Source organism: Bos javanicus, chromosome 20 (genome assembly GCF_032452875.1).
Source record: "Bos javanicus breed banteng chromosome 20, ARS-OSU_banteng_1.0, whole genome shotgun sequence".
Classification (NCBI taxonomy): domain Eukaryota; kingdom Metazoa; phylum Chordata; class Mammalia; order Artiodactyla; family Bovidae; genus Bos; species Bos javanicus.
In genome coordinates this window covers 14,265,857-14,284,935 of record NC_083887.1, presented here as the reverse complement: position 1 = coordinate 14,284,935, position 19,079 = coordinate 14,265,857, and the positions used below count along the sequence as shown (strand labels likewise).

At 43.8% G+C, this 19,079-nt stretch overlaps 1 protein-coding gene across 3 annotated transcripts in view; it reads right to left on the bottom strand.

Moving 5' to 3' along the window:
* Window positions 1-19,079, bottom strand: part of ADAMTS6 (ADAM metallopeptidase with thrombospondin type 1 motif 6) — a 430,884-nt gene that overhangs the window by 109,309 nt on the left and 302,496 nt on the right. For all 3 annotated transcript variants that reach the window (XR_009731737.1, XR_009731739.1, XR_009731738.1), the window contains exon 30: window positions 10,868-11,046. The gene's annotated coding sequence lies outside the window, so the exon portion shown is untranslated. The remainder of the gene's footprint in view (window positions 1-10,867; window positions 11,047-19,079) is intronic.

Sequence of the window (19,079 nt, the reverse complement as noted above, 5' to 3'; positions counted from 1 at the left end):
AAGTCACATGCATATAGCCAATCTTTCAGAAGACCGAGAGAAACAGGTATGTTTGGTTATCTTTCTATACCTTGTGATAGAGGACCCCTGGAAGGGAGAGTGAATGGCTGTTGAACGTGCTAATCTTCAGTTTCTTCCCTGTATGGACTGCTTCCCTCTCAAATTGAGCATATCCCAAATTAAAACAACATCTTCCGATAAGTCAGATTTCCAATCCGCTCATACTTTTGTGAGATTTTCTGATTTCACACAGAATTTCTGTCAACCCAAACAAAAAAATTAAGTCAACTCTTTTCTCTTTATCAGTTGTGTCCAGTCTTTTACAAAGACTCAGTGTTTCCTTTGAGAGGAATTGCTCGTGGACGCACGCTTTCTGCTCCATCCCTCATGGCCCTATCCTATCAAGGGTCTCAATGCCCCAGTGTAAGACTGCCACCCTTGACTCCTAGCCTGTGTACATGCCGCCAAGCTCAATCTCTTCCAAACATCTTTTGTAAAGTCAGGCATCCTTCTGAAGCATGGCTTTCATGATCTCAACTTCTGGTCAAAAATGAATTATTAACACAGGAGAAAAAAACATGTGATGTTTGATTAACAATTCCTAATGCTTGGATATGTATGAAAGACATACATATACATACATACATACAAGGAAAACTAAAACCGAGATTGTCAATCTAAAGTTTGCAAATTTCTAAAGTATGCAAGGATGATCTACTACTTACCAACTGAATTGAGAAATTCTATAGAATGTGACAAGGGCTTCCCTGGTGGCTCAGGGGTAAAGAATCCTCCTGACAATGCAGGAGATGCGGATTTGATCCCTGGGTCAGAAAGATCCCCTGGAGAAGGAAATGGCAACCCACTCCAGTATTCCTGCCTGGGAAATCCCATGGACAGAGGTGCCTGGTGGGCTACAGTCCATGAGTTGCAAAAGAGTTGGACACGACTGAGTGACTAAAAAACAACAAAAAATAGAAGGTGACAAATTTTTGCCACTTAAAATTGAACAAACCACAGTCTGAAAGAAGGCAAAGACATGTTTCTTTCCCACTTCCTGCAAGACATTCTGGAATGTACTTTAGAAAATCAGGCAGCTGTCACTGTACTGCTTTTTGGAATAGCACATTACATTCTCCTTGTATCCTCAAAACTATCCTAAGTGTATCCCCTACTATGTCCTTCTAGGTCTACTGCTTCCAGCCTACAACAAGGTGGGATATAGAATAATGGCTGTGGTGAACATGCCTCCCATGATCCAAAGTGCTTCAGACCAGATGGAGGCAGAGACAACCCTACTATTGGTGTGGCAGAAACTTCTCATTGCCACCGCCCCCCTGCCCCTGCCCCCAAATCAATTCTTTCTTCTTCTCTGGTAAGAATCTATACCCGGATGATGGCTTCCAAGAAAGGAACCATCACCTACTCTTCACCTAGGTATCCCCATGAATGAAGTTCTCACCAGTGGCCTTTAAGACAAAGGTGCTCATGCATCTTTAAGAGATAACTGGTGTATTGTCTTTACCCCTTATTCTTCATCCCCTTTCCCACAAAACTTCCCAGATGGCAACAGTGGTCAAGAATTTGCCTGTCAGTGCAGGAGATACAAAAGACATGGGTTCAATCTCTAGGTCGGGAAGATCCCCTAGAGAAGGAAATGGCAACCCACTCCAGTATTCTTGCCTGGAAAAATCCCATGGACAGAGGAGCTTGGTGGGCTACAGTCCATGGGGTTTCAGAGTCGGACATGAGTACACACACACACATTTGTGCAAAATAAAATTGAAAAGCTAAAAATTGAAGGTTGGGCAATGATTTCTTAAGCAAATGCAGACACCAAATCCAGGCATGACAATATTAATTTCAAACAATGGAAAGTTAAAGAAAAAGACATTAGAAAGGACATGGAATATCATATTCCTTTATAAAGATCAATGATTGGGATCTGCTACTAAGTAACAAAGCATCAAAATACATAAGATAGAAACAATTAAAAATTACAAGGACTTCCCTGGTGATCCAGTGGTTGGAGTCTGCCTGCCAATGCAGGGGACATGGGTTCAATCCCTGGTCTGGGCAGATTCCACATATGTCGGGGCAACTAACCCAAAGCACCACAACTAATGAATCCTGAGAGCCCTAGAGTCCATGTTCTGCAACAAGAGAAGCCACTGCAATGAGAAACCTGAGTGCCTCAAGTAGAGAGTTCCTCCCTCTTACCAAAGGAAAGCCTGCACACCACAATGAAAACCTAGCCAAGTCTAATAAAATTCAATAAAATATTATAAGAAGTCAACAGACATAAAACTAGAGTGACCTTTTTGATAAGTCAGGTAGACTAAAAATAAATGCAATGAATTCTGGAATTAAAGAATTACATTAAAAATTAAACCATTAAAACTCTAGGTGAAAAATTAGCTGATCTGAGAATAGGTAAATCTAAAAACAATGGAAGAAACAACAGAAGACAGAAATGAAAGATTTGTCTATGTAATTTTAAAATACGTAATCCAAAACCAATGGCAAATGACATACTAGAAAAAGTTATAACAGGTACAACAGACAAAAGGTAATATTCTGAATTTATGAAAGTCTCATAAATAAACTGGAGAAGGAAATGGCAACCCACTCCAGTGTTCTTGCCTGGAGAATCCCAGGGACAGCGGAGCCTGGTGGGCTGCCGTCTATGGGGTCACACAGAGTCAGACACGACTGACGTGACTTAGCAGCATAAATAAATATCAGAAATACTAACATTCTATGCTAGTTCTGTCTAATTGTTCTAAATCTGCACTGTCCAATAGGGTAGCCACTAACCACAAGAAGACTTGAAACAAGGCTAGTGTCAGTGTTAAAATGATAATATTTGGGGTATATTCGGCTAAATAAATTCTATTATTAAAATAACTTTTCATTAAAATTATTTTACCTGTTTCTTTTTACTTGTTTAATGTTGATACTAGAATATTTTAAATTACATACATGGCTCACGTTAGGTCTTTATTGAAAAGGGCTGTTTTAGAATAATGATTAAGAAAACAAAGAAAAAACTCACAAAAGAACAAATACAAATGACCAATAAATTAGGAAAAAATTGTTTGTACCTCACTCATAATCAAGAAATACAAACTGAAACAAGATACCATTTTTTCTTTGAAATTGACAAAGTTAAAAAAAAAAAAAAGGACCTCATTGTTGGCAAAGTTTCCATAAAATGAAAGGCCCATAAAATGGAAACTCTCATACAGTGCTGATGAGAGTATAAATGAATTCAACCTTTCTTGAAAGCCATTTGGCAATATGAATCAAGAATCTTAAAAACACTTATACTCTTTGACCTAATGTCTCTGTTTCTAGGAATTCAGCCTAAATAAATAATTTTTAATGCAATTAAAGCTTTTGTATAAGGATATCCATCACAGTGCTATTTCTAATAGTGAAAAGTTGGAAACAAATAGACAACAACAGAGAAACTGTTAGGTATATCATGGTTCTACCTTATTATCCATATTCTATAGCCTTAAAAATTAAAAAAAAAAAATCTAGTGATGAGGAAAATGTTCACAACAAATTGAAAAAAGCAGGACTTACTTTACAGTATAACCATAAAGAATACTGTATCTATGTACATATCATGCATAAAAACAGTATTTCATAACTTTAATATCTTAATTTCCTAGTTTATAACACCTTTCACAAAGTTAGGATCAAAGTTAGATAATGCAAAAAAGGCTCTAAGTGGGTATCTCTGGGTAGTAGAATTATTTTATTTTCATCTTTATACTTTCCTGGGTTTTTTCCTCCAAAATATTCATGAGTATGTACTATTTTAAAAACAAGAAGAGAACAATCCCTTTTATGAAAGTATCTAGGCCACATCAATCCCCACCCTCTCTCAGGTTGCAAGCCCTCTATGAACCAGAGCCCTTTTCCTTTCCAAATTCATTTCCCATGGCTGCCATTAGTCATGTCAGAGTTCCCTCCATGCCATGTCTGTCCTCGCCTCCCTTTCCCTAATGCGGTCTGACTTCCCACTGAGCACATGCAGCTCAGAACATTCACAAACCCTCTCATTTATCCCACCAAACAATCCTGAAAGGTGGTTATTATTATCTGCGCTGTAAAGAGAGAAGGGGGAGAGGAAATGGTGTTTTTTTCACTAACCTACAATTTCACCCACCCTTACCTTCTGCACAACTGTTTTTCACCTCCACTCGCTGAGTGACAAGGAGCAAGTTACTTAACTTCCATACGGCTGGCTTCTCACGTGCAAAAGAGGGCGACAATGGTACCACCACCACGGAGCTGCTGTGAGGACGATGGGATCCCACTACTCAGTTCTCTTAGCCCACTGCCTGGCCTGCTCCTACCATTACTGACCCTTTTCAGTTGGACCCCAACAAGACACCTCCTGCCGGGTATCTCAGGCCAGCGAGAACTAGTCCGGTGCAGACGCAAAGGAAACCTTTCTTATATCAGGGAATGGACAGCCAGAAGCTCGGGCTCTAGAGCACAAGCTCATCCCACGGGTTGTGGGCCCGGCTGCCTTATAGGGATCTCGCCAGAGGGGGCGGAGTTCTCGCGAGGCTGGCACAAGTGCGCTGCTCAGCTTCCAAAGAGCCGGGCTGAGCATTCCCCTGCACACTGCCTGCTGCCACCGCCGCCATCTTTACTTGAGCGTTGTGCTCAGCGCTTCGGCACAGGCCTGGCCAGAACTGAGTTACAGGAAACAGCTATTTGCCACCAGAAACTCTGGTCTAAAGGGCTGGGTGCGAGGCCTCTGCATGTGGCCTCCTGTGAGCAAGTGAAACCAGACTCAGCACAAAGGATTTTTTTTTTTAAGTTTAGACCTTATTTCATTACTCAGATTCCTTTTTATATTTCCCAGGAATTGTTAATAGGCTTTGCCGGTGACAATGCCAGCTCAAGTCCCTCCTCGCCTTCCAACTCTCTCCAGCTCCTAAGACCGATGCCTTTCTTTGCCTTCTCTACTCTTCCTTAACACAGGGCTTGGTGGTTCTGTGTGTTAGCTGTGATTCCTCAACTGCACCACAAGCTCCCACCAGGGAGCGGCAGAGCCCTCTCCCCCCCACACAAACCCCCCCCCACACCACCTCCACACACACACATTGAGTGCTGTGGAACATTCTAGACTCCAACGTCTAATTGCTTGAAAAATATTTAATTGCTTGAAAAGTCAGTAGGATTATTTCACATGTCAGCCCTTGGGCAAACTGAAAATTTCATACAGGGTGAGCAACCAGTCACATGGATTTAATAGACTTCTCCCAGAACATTCTTACAAGCCAAACACTGAGGAGAGGCCCATCCACTTTACTCAAGCAAACCTAAAGCACCTGCATATTGCCACGGGCTGGATACATCCATTGCGTTAATTAGCAGGGACTCCCCAGGGAAGTTCAGGTGGTGCTAGTGGTAAATAACCCACCTGACAGTGCAGAAGACCTAAGAGACTCCAGTTTGATCCCTGGGTCAGGAAGATGCGCTGCAGGAGAAAATGGCAACCCACTCCGGTATTCTTGCCTGGAGAATCCCATGGACAGAGGAGCTACAGTCCATAGGGTTGCAAAGAGTCAGACGTTCCTGAAGCGAACTTAGCACACACAAGTTAGCCAGTTTTCTAGCTAACTAATTTCCTCTCCTTCCCATCCTGACCCAAAACATATGCTGGATCTCAGCGAGATACGGCCTCTCCACAAAGAAGCTCACATAAGGGATTCCTTCAGATGAGCCACCCCGGTCCCTGGGTCAGCGCATGCTCAGCCCATCACCCACAATGCCTCTGGCTGAGGACTCATTCCCCACTGGGCAGACACGATCCAAGATCAGGATGAGTCTGATACGATACCAACTTATTAACCATCCAAGGAAAAAACAAACAAACAAAAAAACTGCTTTGCTTAGTACACACTTTTAACTAAGGTAGTACTGATAAGAGACAGTTACTGAGATGAAAAGAGGAGTTAGTTTAGGGGAAGCAAAAAACTTAGATACCCAGAGTATTTCATCTTCAAATAGATGCAACAAATATTTTCTGAGCGTCTGTTTGGTGCCAGGCACAGTCTGGGACACTAGGCACACAGCAGCATTACTGTTGCTAAACTCCCACAAACTACCCTGCTCCTTGCCACCCGCCCACCCCTCACCACACCCCACGATGATTCAGAACCCTACATTTATCCACAAGCCTGCCTCCCTTGACAGCTTGGTGAAGAGTGATGTGGACACAGAAGGAAACCAATAAATATTTGTTGAAGGAATGAATTGGCAAGGAATCCAAGTCTTTGGTTTCCCCACGCCTTCAGCACAGGACACACACAGTGAGAAACATCCCCTGGGCCCCTGGGAGGTAGGATCCTGCAAAGCTGCTCACAGCATCACCTGAAGTGGGGAGGACGGAATTCTTTACTGAAGGAGCCGCACACACAGGCACCAGGGGGCAGAGTGAGCAGTACTTTTGGAGTTGGCCGGGAGCTGGTGCCTTTTCAAGAGAGTCCTCCTGGAGCCGTCTGAGACCTCCCAGTAGAACAACAACATATTTTCTGTGCGTCTCGGCACATTCATGTTTCTAGTTGAAGTACAGTATCTCTGAAATCCAGCGTGTGATGTCCGGGTCAGGATGGGAAGTGGAGGAAGGCAGTGAGCTGCAAAGTTGGGATTCCTCAGGAAATGTGGATAGTTCATCCTACCCTTTTGGTTGGGGAGGCTGAAGGAACAGTCACTGCTGCTGGAAGACTGTGTAACACAACTCCACTGTCTGAGGCGCCTTCCCCTCAGTGTCTGAATGGCCAGCCCCATGAAGCTGACAGTAATCCAATAACTGGGAGGCATTCTTAGTTTTATGTCCCAAGAAGAATGTGTAACATTTAGAGGACAGTAAACCCCAGACCCACAGTGTTCCATTAGACTCTTCCTTACTAGGCAGTAGGCACCACTTGGGCACACTAAGCCTAGCATTATCAAGAAATAATTGAGAAATACAAACTGAAAGAATTCTGCTACAAATGGTATTTATTACTTCAAAAGAGAGAACTGTTTTCCCTTTTATGGCATCGAAGATATCCATTTTTTGAAAATGTTTTCCTAGCACATTACAAATTACTTCAGAGTTGGGAAATGCTCCTTGCTAGGAAGAGGCTGTGTGCTCTGAGGATTGGTTCTGACTCCTGATTGAAAATATTGTTTATTTGGGCAACTACATTCTTCAGTCAGTAAGGCCTGGGGAGTTTACTATTAATCCCAAATGTAAACCCCAGTTAGAGTTGCTGCTTACAAAAGCTGATTACTATTTAACTCTCATGTTCACAGCACATCTTGCAAATGCCTCCAATAAATGAGAAAACAGTACTTATAAGCAACGCTGACTGAGGTGACCTAAATTACTGCTCCTTCGATCTTTTCTCCTACCTCGACTCTCTCCATTGACTGTCCCAGAAAACACCTGAAGGTTTAGCCCAAAGATGAACTTGCACGAATCTGGGGGAGGCGGGGCGGGTGGTGGTGGGGTGAGGACAGAGGGGAGGACAGGAAGTTGGGCCTGACGGCTGGCCTGGTGATTGCATGCTCCCTTCCTGTTTTAAAGAATTGCTATCTGGACAGGAATTGAACCAGAAGAACCATAGATACACATGGAGTTAGCATTGCTAGATTTAGCAAAACAGACAAAAACTATTGTATGTGACATATACAATATAGGCCCTGTTGATCTGAGGTTCAGCTTGAACTGGGCATCCTCACAACCCTCCACTGAACAGATAACCCAGACTTGCAGGAGACAGGGGCCGTAGAAGGATGAGGCCCTCAAAATCCCTAAGAGAAAGGTTCTCAAGATTTCTAGGGTAGCTACAAGTACCCAAAGTGGAGAGTCTAAGACTCCTAGAGGGCAAGGGCTAGTCCATCCCATGAGCCTGGCATCCCTGGTCCCCCTGGTTCCCCTGGCCAGCAGTGGGCAGTGGGAGAGGAATCAAAGAAAAGGAGATAGCCAGCAGGGTATGCCCTTTCCTCTTCCTGCAAGCTCCTCTCACACGTGTTCTTTTTCCTCCTCTCCCCTTCGACTCTCCTCGTCCTCGCCCCAGTATCCCCTAAAGCCAAACAAATCCTGAAAATCAAAAAGTAAAAAAAAAAAACCACCTTTTTTTCCACTGTGGTTTTCACGTAGATTTTCAACCTACGACATGCAGACATGATTGAAGCAATTAACCCTGAGGTGCGAGAGACGCTTCACTAGGATTTGCAGCCACCAGTCAGGAGGCGAGACAGGTGTGGGAGGGGCAGTGGGGCCACAAAAGAGGGCGCCCCCAGTCGCCATCCCCGGGGGCTCGCGGATGGCTCCTGCGGCCGCTGCTGTTTATCAAGCTGTTCACAGGAAGGGCTTCACAAAATAAAATAAAAATCAACTTTCCAGTCACAGCCCTGACAAGTCCCAGGACGGCCAGCTCCCGGCTCCTACACACGCACCCCTTGTGCCCTCTCTGGCTTTCAATTCCAACTCCCCATCACATGGGGGTCCCCACCTGCTTCCCCACGAAGCTGCTCTTCCTCTTGTAACAAGAACGTCCATCTCGGGTTTTATTTCCTCCCGAGAAGCCTGAGGAAGCCTCAGGTGGGTTTCCATGTCAACCTTCACTGAAATCCAAACATTTGACTTTCTCAAAGGCAGTTTAACCTCTGCCACCACATCCTTAGAGGGGCAGAGGATTTTTTCCCAAGGCTTGAAAAAAAAAAAAAAGACTAGAGCTTTCCAAAGACTCAGGCTTCTGGGGGATTCTAGTCACAGAGTGATAACACATCTTGAAACAGGATATTTATAATTTGTTTGGTTTCACATTTATCCTCCCAAAGCTAAACAGTAATGGCTGAGAGCTATGAAAACACTTAGGTAACAAGAGGGGCCAGAGCAGAGATAAAAAGGATAATTGGAAACAGAGAAGCTGCTTCAAGTCGCACCTTCTTGAAGGCTCATAGCTCGGCAGGCTGGAAAGCTCAGGGCAGGCCACAGCATCCTTCCATTCTGGGCATTCCTTAGCCTCCCCTCTTCCAAGGTTTACTTATGCAAGCTTAGCTGCAATTTTCCATAGATCCTTGGCCTGGTCCCAGGCCACCTTCCCAGGGAAGAAGCCCGCAGGGATGGGAGCTTGGGGGAGAACAAACACAGGTTCCAAGCTCTGGAACAGGCCACCTGGAAATGAAAGAGAACCTGTCGAGATAAGGGATTTACCCAGGCCAGGGTGCGCTGTGGGAAGCGAGCAGCGCAGGAGCAGTACAGCCTCACATGCCCAACCATCAGATGACGAAACTGGGAGGTAATAAATGGGTCTAGTGAGGCCACACGTGGAATAGTATGTTCCTCACGGCCTCACAGGGAAGAGGCACACACTGACTTGGCTGCCATTCAGAGAAGAGCAATTAGGATGATTAAGAGGCCAGAGGGAGTGACTTAGGGGGAGAGATTAAAAGAATTAAACATGTATACCTTGGCTAAGCTCAAAGCAGAGGGAATGTGGAAACTCTATAAGCATCCTCAGAACATAAACATGAGGAGAACATGGAATTGTTTCACATAGTCCCTGAGGGATGTAACTGGAAGTAATAGGATGGAGGAAAAGAAAACTGAACTACCTGCTGGAGAAAGCTTCTGAATAGGTCCAGATCAACTCTGACACTCAAGAAGTGTCAGTCACACCGAATGTTCTTGAAAAAAAGTCAACAAGGGGAGGAACAACGTGATAGGAGAGAAATAAGTGCAGGTAACAGGGGCTGGTCTGACAGAGAGGCTGTGAAAGGGAAAAAATAATAACACAAGACAATTTCTTTTAGGGCATAGTCAAAATCTTTGGAGGTTCCCTACTAACTAGAATTGATTATTGGATGTCTTAGCTTGGCATTCAAGGCCCTCTCCCACTGGCCTGAGCGCACCCTCCTAAAATGACTTCTCATCAGTTCTCAACGTTAAGCATATCTCCTGAAGGTTCCTGCTGCGTTTCCTCCTTTGTTTATGAAATCGCCCAACCTGGAATTCCTCCCCCGACTCCCATTGTCCAGCTATTGAAATCTTACTCAGTATTTAGAATCTACTTACACCCTGCTTCCTCTGGCTACCATGATCGATCCCAGTGCTCTTCCCTCTCCCTCTTTCCCAGATCCCATTTTGGCAGCTGTGACAAACTCCTTGCTTTGTCAGCTAATAGGTTCATGTAATACTGGAGACATCATGAGCTGGAATGTGTATCTTCTCTCTCATCCTTTGCCACCAGCTTTTTGATCCTTCTTTGACAGCTCTTCCCTCCATGGTGAACCAGAATTCACATAACACTAGGGTCCTGTCCTGCTTTCCTCCTTCCTACCACTCCAGGAATAAACTCTCTCTTTTTTCTGACTTTCAGATGCGGGTGCTCCCCGGAACTCCTTCTCAGCCACTTCTTTTCTCGCTCTGCATTCTCCCTGGAAGATCACTTCCAACCTTGGGGCTGCAAGGACTCTCTCAACACTAATAATTCACAAGTCTGTGTCCAGCTCAGTTGCTTCTCCTGCACACCAGGCTTCTTATTGGATATCTCAAGTTGGAGGTTCCATGTGCTCTTCAACATGCCCCAGGTACAGATCTGAACTCAACGTCTTCTACTTCAAACCTGCTTCTACTCTTTTTAAGAGAATGCCCCCAGCTAGAAATCTCCCTATCACCCCAAATGAAAACTCCCAAGTGCCCTCCTAGGCTCATTTCCTGCCCCTCCTCCACAATCAATCAATCATCTCAATCAGTCATCAAGTTCAGTTTATTCTGCCATGCCTTTGTGTCTGCCCAGGACTGCCCCAAACTCTGCTTTACTTATCTGGTGATAGTACTTACCTCCTTAACCACTGATGAGAGCACATCCCTTAGACACAGTACTTCTCCCGTTGCATCCAGAGATGAACCCAGGTGTAAGCATATGATCCAAGCCTGGCCAATAACAGGTTTTCCTGGGCCCCTACATTTTGAAGCTGTTCTGAATCACAGAGAGCAGGACTCCTTGGTTTCATCAGACACTGCAAAGACATGATTTCAGAGCCACCAACAGGTCATGTAACCAGGCCTGAAAGAGTGAACAGCTAACTTCCAGAGATAAGAATAAAAATAGAAAGAGATGGCAGGATGCCATTCCCCAAACCAGCTGTGGCAGGGCCAGAGGCTTCCTTGCATTTCCATGATTTGGTTACAGGAGCCAAAAAATCCCCCACCTTTAACAGAGCTTCTTAGAGGTCATTTCTGTCTCTTTGAGAGTTCCTATTAATATTAAAAAAAAAAAAATCAAATCTGGCATAATTCTTCTCTTTCTGTGCGTATCACCATCAGTCTCACCCAGGCCACTAAAAGCCTTCCCACTGAATTTTACAAATAGTTTCACTCCTTTCTGTGTCACTCTTTCAGTGCAGCCACCATGAATTTTCTAGAACTCAAGCCTGATCAAGACACTCCTGACTTAAAAGTCTAAATTCCTTGTCAAGGCTTACCAGGCCCTGTGCCCCCTTGCTCTTGCTTACTTCTGTCACATGCTATGTACCCTGATGTAGAATCCATTCTGCTTGAATTGCTCTTCTTCTCCTAATATTGATTCATCCTTAAAGTCAAAGTGTAAAATGCCACTTTGTCAGAGAGACTCTAAACTCTAAACTGGATTTTGTGTTAGTCCCTCAGTCGTGTCCGACTCTCTGCGACCCCAGGCTCCTATGTCCATGGGATTCTCCAGGCAAGAATACTGAAGTGGGTTGCCATTCCCTTATCCAGGGGTTCTTCTCAACCCAGGAACTGAACCCAAGTCTCTGCATTGGCAGGTTCTTTATCGTCTAAGCTACCTGGGAAGCTCTAAGGAGCCACTCCATGTTCAAGGTCAGGAGGTGCGGCGATGAGGAGATACCCCTCATCCAAGGTAAGGAGCGGTGGCTGCGCTTTGCTGGAGCAGCCGTGAAGAGATACCCCACGTCCAAGGTAAGAGAAACCCAAGTAAGACGGTAGGTGTTGCAAGAAGGCATCAGAGGGCAGACACGCTGAAACCATATTCACAGAAAACTAGCCAATCTAATCACACTAGGACCACAGCCTTGTCTAACTCAATGAAACTAAGTCATGCTGTGTGGGACCACCCAAGATGGGCGGGTCATGGTGGAGAGGTCTGACAGAATGTGGTCCACTGGAGAAGGGAATGGCAAACCACTTCAGTATTCCTGCCTTGAGAACCCCATGAACAGTATGAAAAGGCAAAATGATAGGATACCGAAAGAGGAACTCCCCAGGTCGGTAGGTGCCCAATATGCTACTGGAGGTCAGTGGAGAAATAACTCCAGAAACAATGAAGGGATGGAGCCAAAGCAAAAAGAATACCCAGCTGTGGATGTGACTGGTGATAGAAGCAAGGTCCGATGCTGTAAAGAGCAATATCGCATAGGAATCTGTAATGTCAGGTCTATGAATCAAGGCAAATTGGAAGTGGTCAAACAAGAGATGGCAAGAGTGAATGTAGACATTCTAGGAATCAGCGAACTAAAATGGACTGGAATGGGTGAATTTAACTCAGATGACCATTATATCTACTACTGTGGGCAGGAATCCCTTAGAAGATATGGAGTAGCCATCATGGTCAACAAAAAAGTCTGAAATGCAGTACTTGGATGCAATCTCAAAAAGGACAGAATGATCTCTGTTCATTTCCAAGGCAAACCATTCAATATCACAGTAATCCGAGTCTATGCCCCAACCAGTAACACTGAAGAAGCTGAGGTTGAACGGTTCTATGAAGACCTACAAGACATTTTAGAACTAACACCCAAAAAAGATGTCCTTTTCATTATAGGGGACTGGAATGCAAAAGTAGGAAGTCAAGAAACACCTGGAGTAACAGGCAAGTTTGGCCTTGGAATACGGAATGAAGCAGAGCAAAGGCTAATAGAGTTTTGCCAAGAGAACGCACTGGTCATAGCAAACACCCTCTTCCAACAACACAAGAGAAGACTCTACACATGGGCATCACCAGATGGTCAACACCGAAATGAGATTGATTATATTCTTTGCAGCCAAAGATGGAGAAGCTGTATATAGTCAACAAAAACAAGACTGGGAGCTGACTGTGGCTCAGATCATGAGCTCCTTATTGCCAAATTCAGACTTAAATTGAACAAAGTAGGGAAAACCACTAGACCATTCAGTCAGTTCAGTTCAATTCAGTCGCTCAGTCGTGTCCGACTCTTTACGACCCCATGAATCACAGCACGCCAGGCCTCCCTGTCCATCAGCAACTCCCGGAGTTCACCCAGACTCACGTCCATCAAGTCACTGATGCCATCCAGCCATCTCATCCTCTGTCGTCCCCTTCTCCTCCTGCCCCCAATCCCTCCCAGCATCAGAGTCTTTTCCAATGAGTCAACTCTTCGCATAAGGGGCCAAAGTACTGGAGTTTCAGCTTTAGCATCATTCCTTCCAAAGAAATCCCAGGGCTGATCTCCTTCAGAATGGACTGGTTGGATCTCCTTGCAGTCCAAGGGACCCTCAAGAGTCTTCTCCAACATTACAGTTCAAAAGCATCAATTCTTCGGCACTCAGCTTTCTTCACAGTCCAACTCTCACATCCATACATGACGACTGGAAAAACCATAGCCTTGACTAGACGGACCTTTGTTGGCAAAGTAATGTCTCTGCTTTTGAATAGACCATTCAGGTATAACCTAAATCAAATCCCTTATGATTATACAGTGGAAGTGAGAAATAGATTAAGGGACTAGATCTGATAGAGTGCCTGATGAACTATGGAATGAGGTTCTTGACATTGTACAGGAGACAGGGATCAAGACCATCCCCATGGAAAAGAAATGCAAAAAAGCAAAATGGCTGTCTTGGGAGGCCTTACAAATAGCTGAGAAAAGAAGAGAAGTGAAAAGCAAAGGAGAAAAGGAAAGATATAAGCATCTGAATGCAGAGTTCCAAAGAACAGCAAGAAGAGATAAGAAAGCCTTCCTCAGCGATCAATGCAAAGAAATAGAGGAAAACAACAGAACGGGAAAGACTACGGATCTCTTCGAGAAAATTAGAGATACCAAGGGAACATTTCATGCAAAGATGGGCACAATAAAGGACAGAAATGGTATGGACCTAACAGAAGCAGAAGATATTAAGAAGAGATGGCAAGAATACATAGAAGAACTGTGCAAAAAAGATCTTCATGCCCAAGATAATCATGATGGTATGATCACTCACCTAGAGCCAGACATCCTGGAATGTGAAGTCAAGTGGGCCATAGAAAGCATCACTACAAACAAAGCTAGTGGAGGTGATGGAATTCCAGTTGAGCTATTCCAAATCCTGAAAGATGATGCTGTGAAAGTGCTGCACTCAATATGCCAGCAAATTTGGAAAACTCAGCAGTGGCCACAGGACTGGAAAAGGTCAGTTTTCATTCCAATCCCAAAGAAAGGCAATGCCAAAGAATGCTCAAACTACCACACAATTGCACTCATCTCACATGCTAGTAAAGTAATGCTCAAAATTCTCCAAGCCAGGCTTCAGCAATACATGAACCGTGAACTTCCAGATGTTCAAGTTGGTTTTAGAAAAGGCAGAGGAACCAGAGATCAAATTGCCAACATCTACTGGATCATCGAAAAAGCAAAAGAGTTCCAGAAAAACATCTATTTCTGCTTTATTGACTATGCCAAAGCCTTTGACTGTGTGGACCACAATAAACTGTGGAAAATTCTGAAAGAGATGGGAATACCAGACCACCTGATCTGCCTCTTGAGAAATCTGTATGCAGGTCAGGAAGCAACAGTTAGAACTGGACATGGAACAACAGACTGATTCCAAATAGGAAAAGGAGTACATCAAGGCTGTATATTGTCACCCTGCTTATTTAACTTATATGCAGAGTACATCATGAGAAACGCTGGCCTGGAAGAAGCACAAGCTGGAATCAAGATTGCCGGGAGAAATATCAGTAACCTCACATATGCAGATGACACCACCCTTATGGCAGAAAGTGAAGAGGAACTCAAAAGCCTCTTGATGAGAGTGAAAGAGAAGAGTGAAAAAGTTGGCTTAAAGCTCAACATTCAGAAAACGAAGATCATGGCATCTGGTGTCATCACTACATGGGAAATAGATGGGGAAACAATGGAAACAGTGTCAGACTTTATTTTGGGGGGCTCCAGAATCACTGCAGATGGTGATTGCAGCCATGAAATTAAAAGATACTTACTCCTTGGAAGCAAAGTTATGACCAACCTAGATAGCATATTGAAAAGCAGAGACATTACTTTGCCAACAAAGGTCTGTCTAGTCAAGGCTATGGTTTTTCCAGTGGTCATGTATGGATGTGAGAGTTGGACTGTGAAGAAAGCTGAGCGCTGAAGAATTGATGCTTTTGAACTGTGGTGTTGGAGGAGACTCTTGAGAGTCTCTTGGCCAGCAAGGAGATCCAACCATTGACTCATTGGAAAAGACTCTGATGCTGGGAGGGATTGGGGGCAGGAGGAAAAAGGGATGACAGAGGATGAGATGGCTGGATGGCATCACCGACTCGATGGAGGTGAGTTTGAGTGAACTCCGGGAAATGGTGATGGACAGAGAGGCCTGGTGTGCTGCGATACATGGGATCGCAGAGTCGGACACGACTAAGCAACTGAATGGAACTGAACTGAACTGATTTTGTTATTTCCTTGATCATAACACTACCCATCACAGTTCTTACAAAAATTATTTATTAAATGTTTTACCTTTCCCCACTAGTCGATAAGTGCCTGAGAGCAAGTCTATGTCAGCTTTTCCAGAGAGAGAGAGTGAACAGTGGTGATCATGGTGAATTAATAATACCATCTACCACCTAGTCTTTGATGGCTTTCAAATGTATTTCTAGACTTTCTCCCTTGGTTTCAGATGTGTATTTCCAACTGCATCCTAAAATGGTCCACTTTCTATGGTCCATATCCTCCTAGGAAAACAATCTAGATGCCTGAGAGTCACTTTCTGACTCCTCCTTCCCTCTTTCCCAATATGCACTCAATCAACAAAGCTTATCTGTTATCCCTTCTACTCTCTGGCTATGCTAACTCTGCTTAGTAGAGGTGATAGCCTCCCAACTGGTCGCATTGATTAACTGCCTTAATTCATTTCCATGTATTCTTGACATTGTACCCAGAGTTGTCTTTAGAAAAGTGCAAAGCCAATTGTGTTGCTCCTCTTAAAATTCTTATATGATCTACCCAAGATAGAGTTCCTCTCTTTTACGATCTGGCCAAAGCTGACCCTTCTCCTTTCACTGTCTGCCCCTTCTATCTCAATATTGTTCCTGGGGGCTTCCCTGGTGGTCTAGCGATTAAGAATCCACCTGCCCATGCAGGGGACATGGGTTCGATCCCTGGTCCAGGAAGGTACCAAATGCCATGGGTCAACTAATCCTGTGCACCACATCTACTGAAGGCCGTGCCCCCTAGATCCCTGCTTGGTAGCAAGAGAAGCCACCACAGTGAGAAGCCCGTTCACCACAACGAAGAGGAGCCCCTGCTCGCCACGACATGTGCAGCAATGAAAGCCCATGTGCAGCAAGGAAGACTCAGCACAGCCAAAATAAATACATAAAAATATTGTTTGTGATACTTACATTATCTTTCATGCCTATGTACCTTGGCATATGTAGTTTCCTCTGCCTAGAATGTGCTTTCTCCTATGTCAGCTTGGCCAGCTTAAGACAACTGAGCTCTGGGAAGCTTACCCTAACTTTCTTAAGCAGGTTTAGAGTAGTCTTCCTTCCATGATGGGAAGGAAGATAATGATAATGATAATAATGTATCACATATATACTATATACTAGTTTCTCTGCTACTAACCATTAGTCTATGTGGATTGTTATGTCCAATAAAGAAACTGGGAACTGAGGTAAAGAAAGGTTAACTGACTTGTCCAAGTCTTCACACTTAATACATTTCCAGCGTCAGGATTCAAACTCAAACTCAAGTCTCACGGCTCCGAGGTCTATGCTCAGGTTCTTTATGCCACGCTGCTTTCTGTACCTCTGTTATTGCACACACACATCTTATCACTAAATACATTATTTGGTTTATTTCTGTCTGTCCTATGGGAGAGTAACTTAGAAGCGGGGCCCATGGCATTTTACGTTTGAGTCCCAGTGTGGCAGACAGTCAAAAATGTTTGTTGAATGAATAAATATATCAGTGAAGGTATGGTGAGAAGTGAGAACACTCTGTGGCTTATTCACCTCCAAATATGGACAAAATTGTGACGTAGGCAAGTTTCCCCTCCGTTTTTGTGTCAGTGCACTCATGTTTGCTTTCCACCCTTGGGAATGATGTGAAATTAGAGACAACAGGCGGAGGCAAGTGAGTCAGAGATTCCAGGGAAACTGTGCAGCCCAGTGGAGCAGAATTGCATGGGAATAAGATAAATGATATGAAATTCACATGAAGTCAAAATGCCCCTTAACATTTCCTCAAGAAGATGCTATGCCAGGACCCAAAGTCATTGCCTGTTAGAAACTTGAATAAGGCCAGTTTTTCCTCCAGAGTTCAAATGCATTACTGTTTCTTTATTGAACCTTGATAACACAGTGAATGCATCTGGGGGTCATATTCAGGTGTTCCAGGCAAGGGTACTTCTTTTTTTTAAATTTAAATTTATTTATATTAATTGGGGGCCAATTACTTTACAATATTGTATTGGTTTTGCCATACATCAACATGAATCTGCCACAGGTGTACACGTGTTCCCCATCCTGAACCCCCTCCCACCTCCCTCCCTGTACCATCCCTCTGGGTCATGTACCAGCCCCGAGCATCCTGTATCCTGCATTGAACCTGGACTGGCGATTCATTTCTTATATGATATTATACATGTTTCAATGCCATTCTCCCAAATCATCCCACCCTCTCCCTCTCCCACAGAGTCCAAAAGACTGTTCTATACATCTGTGTCTCTTTTGCTGTCTCGCATACAGGGTTGTCATTACCACCCTTCTAAATTCCATATATATGCGTTAGTATAAGTTTTTCTTTCTGGCTTACTTGACTCTGTATAATAGGCTCCAGTTTCATCCACCTCATTAGAACTGATTCAAATGTATTCTTTTTAATGGCTGAGTAATGCTGCATTGTGTATATGTACCACAGCTTTCTTATCCATGGACATCTAGGTTGCTTCCATGTCCTGGCTATTATAAACAGTGCTGCGATGAACATTGGGGTACATGTGTCTCTTTCAATTCTGGTTTCCTCAATGTGTATGCCCAGCAGTGGGATTCCTGGGTCATAAGGCAGTTCTATTTCCAGTTTTTTAAGGAATCTCCACACTGTTCTCCATAGTGGCTGTACTAGTTTGCATTCCCACAACAGTGTAAGAGGGTTCCCCTTTCTCCACACCCTCTCCAGCATTTATTGCTTATAGACTTTTGGATCACAGCCATTCTGACTGGCATGAAATGGTACTTCATTGTGGTTTTGATTTGCATTTCTCTGATAATGAGTGATGTTGAGCATCTTTTCATGTGTTTGTTAGCCATCTGTATGTCTTCTTTGGAGAAATGTCTATTTAGTTCTTTGGCCCATTTTTTGATTGGGTCATTTATTTTTCTGGAATTGAGCTGCAGGAGTTACTTGTATATTTTTGAGATTAGTTGTTTGTCAGTTGCTTCATTTGTTACTATTTTCTCCCATTCTGAAGGCTGTCTTTTCACCTTGCTAATAGTTTCCTTTGTTGTGCAGAAGCTTTTAAGTTTAATTAGGTCCCATTTGTTTATTTTTGCTTTTATTTCCAATATTCTGGGAGGTGGGTCATAGAGGATCCTGCTGTGATGTATGTCGGAGAGTGTTTTGCCTATGTTCTCCTCTAGGAGTTTTATAGTTTCTGGTCTTACGTTTAGATCTTTAATCCATTTTGAGTTTATTTTTGTGTATGGTGTTAGAAAGTGTTCTAGTTTCATTCTTTTACAAGTGGTTGACCAGTTTTCCCAGCACCACTTGTTAAAGAGATTGTCTTTAATCCATTGTATATTCTAGGCAAGGGTACTTCTAATAAACATCCTGCA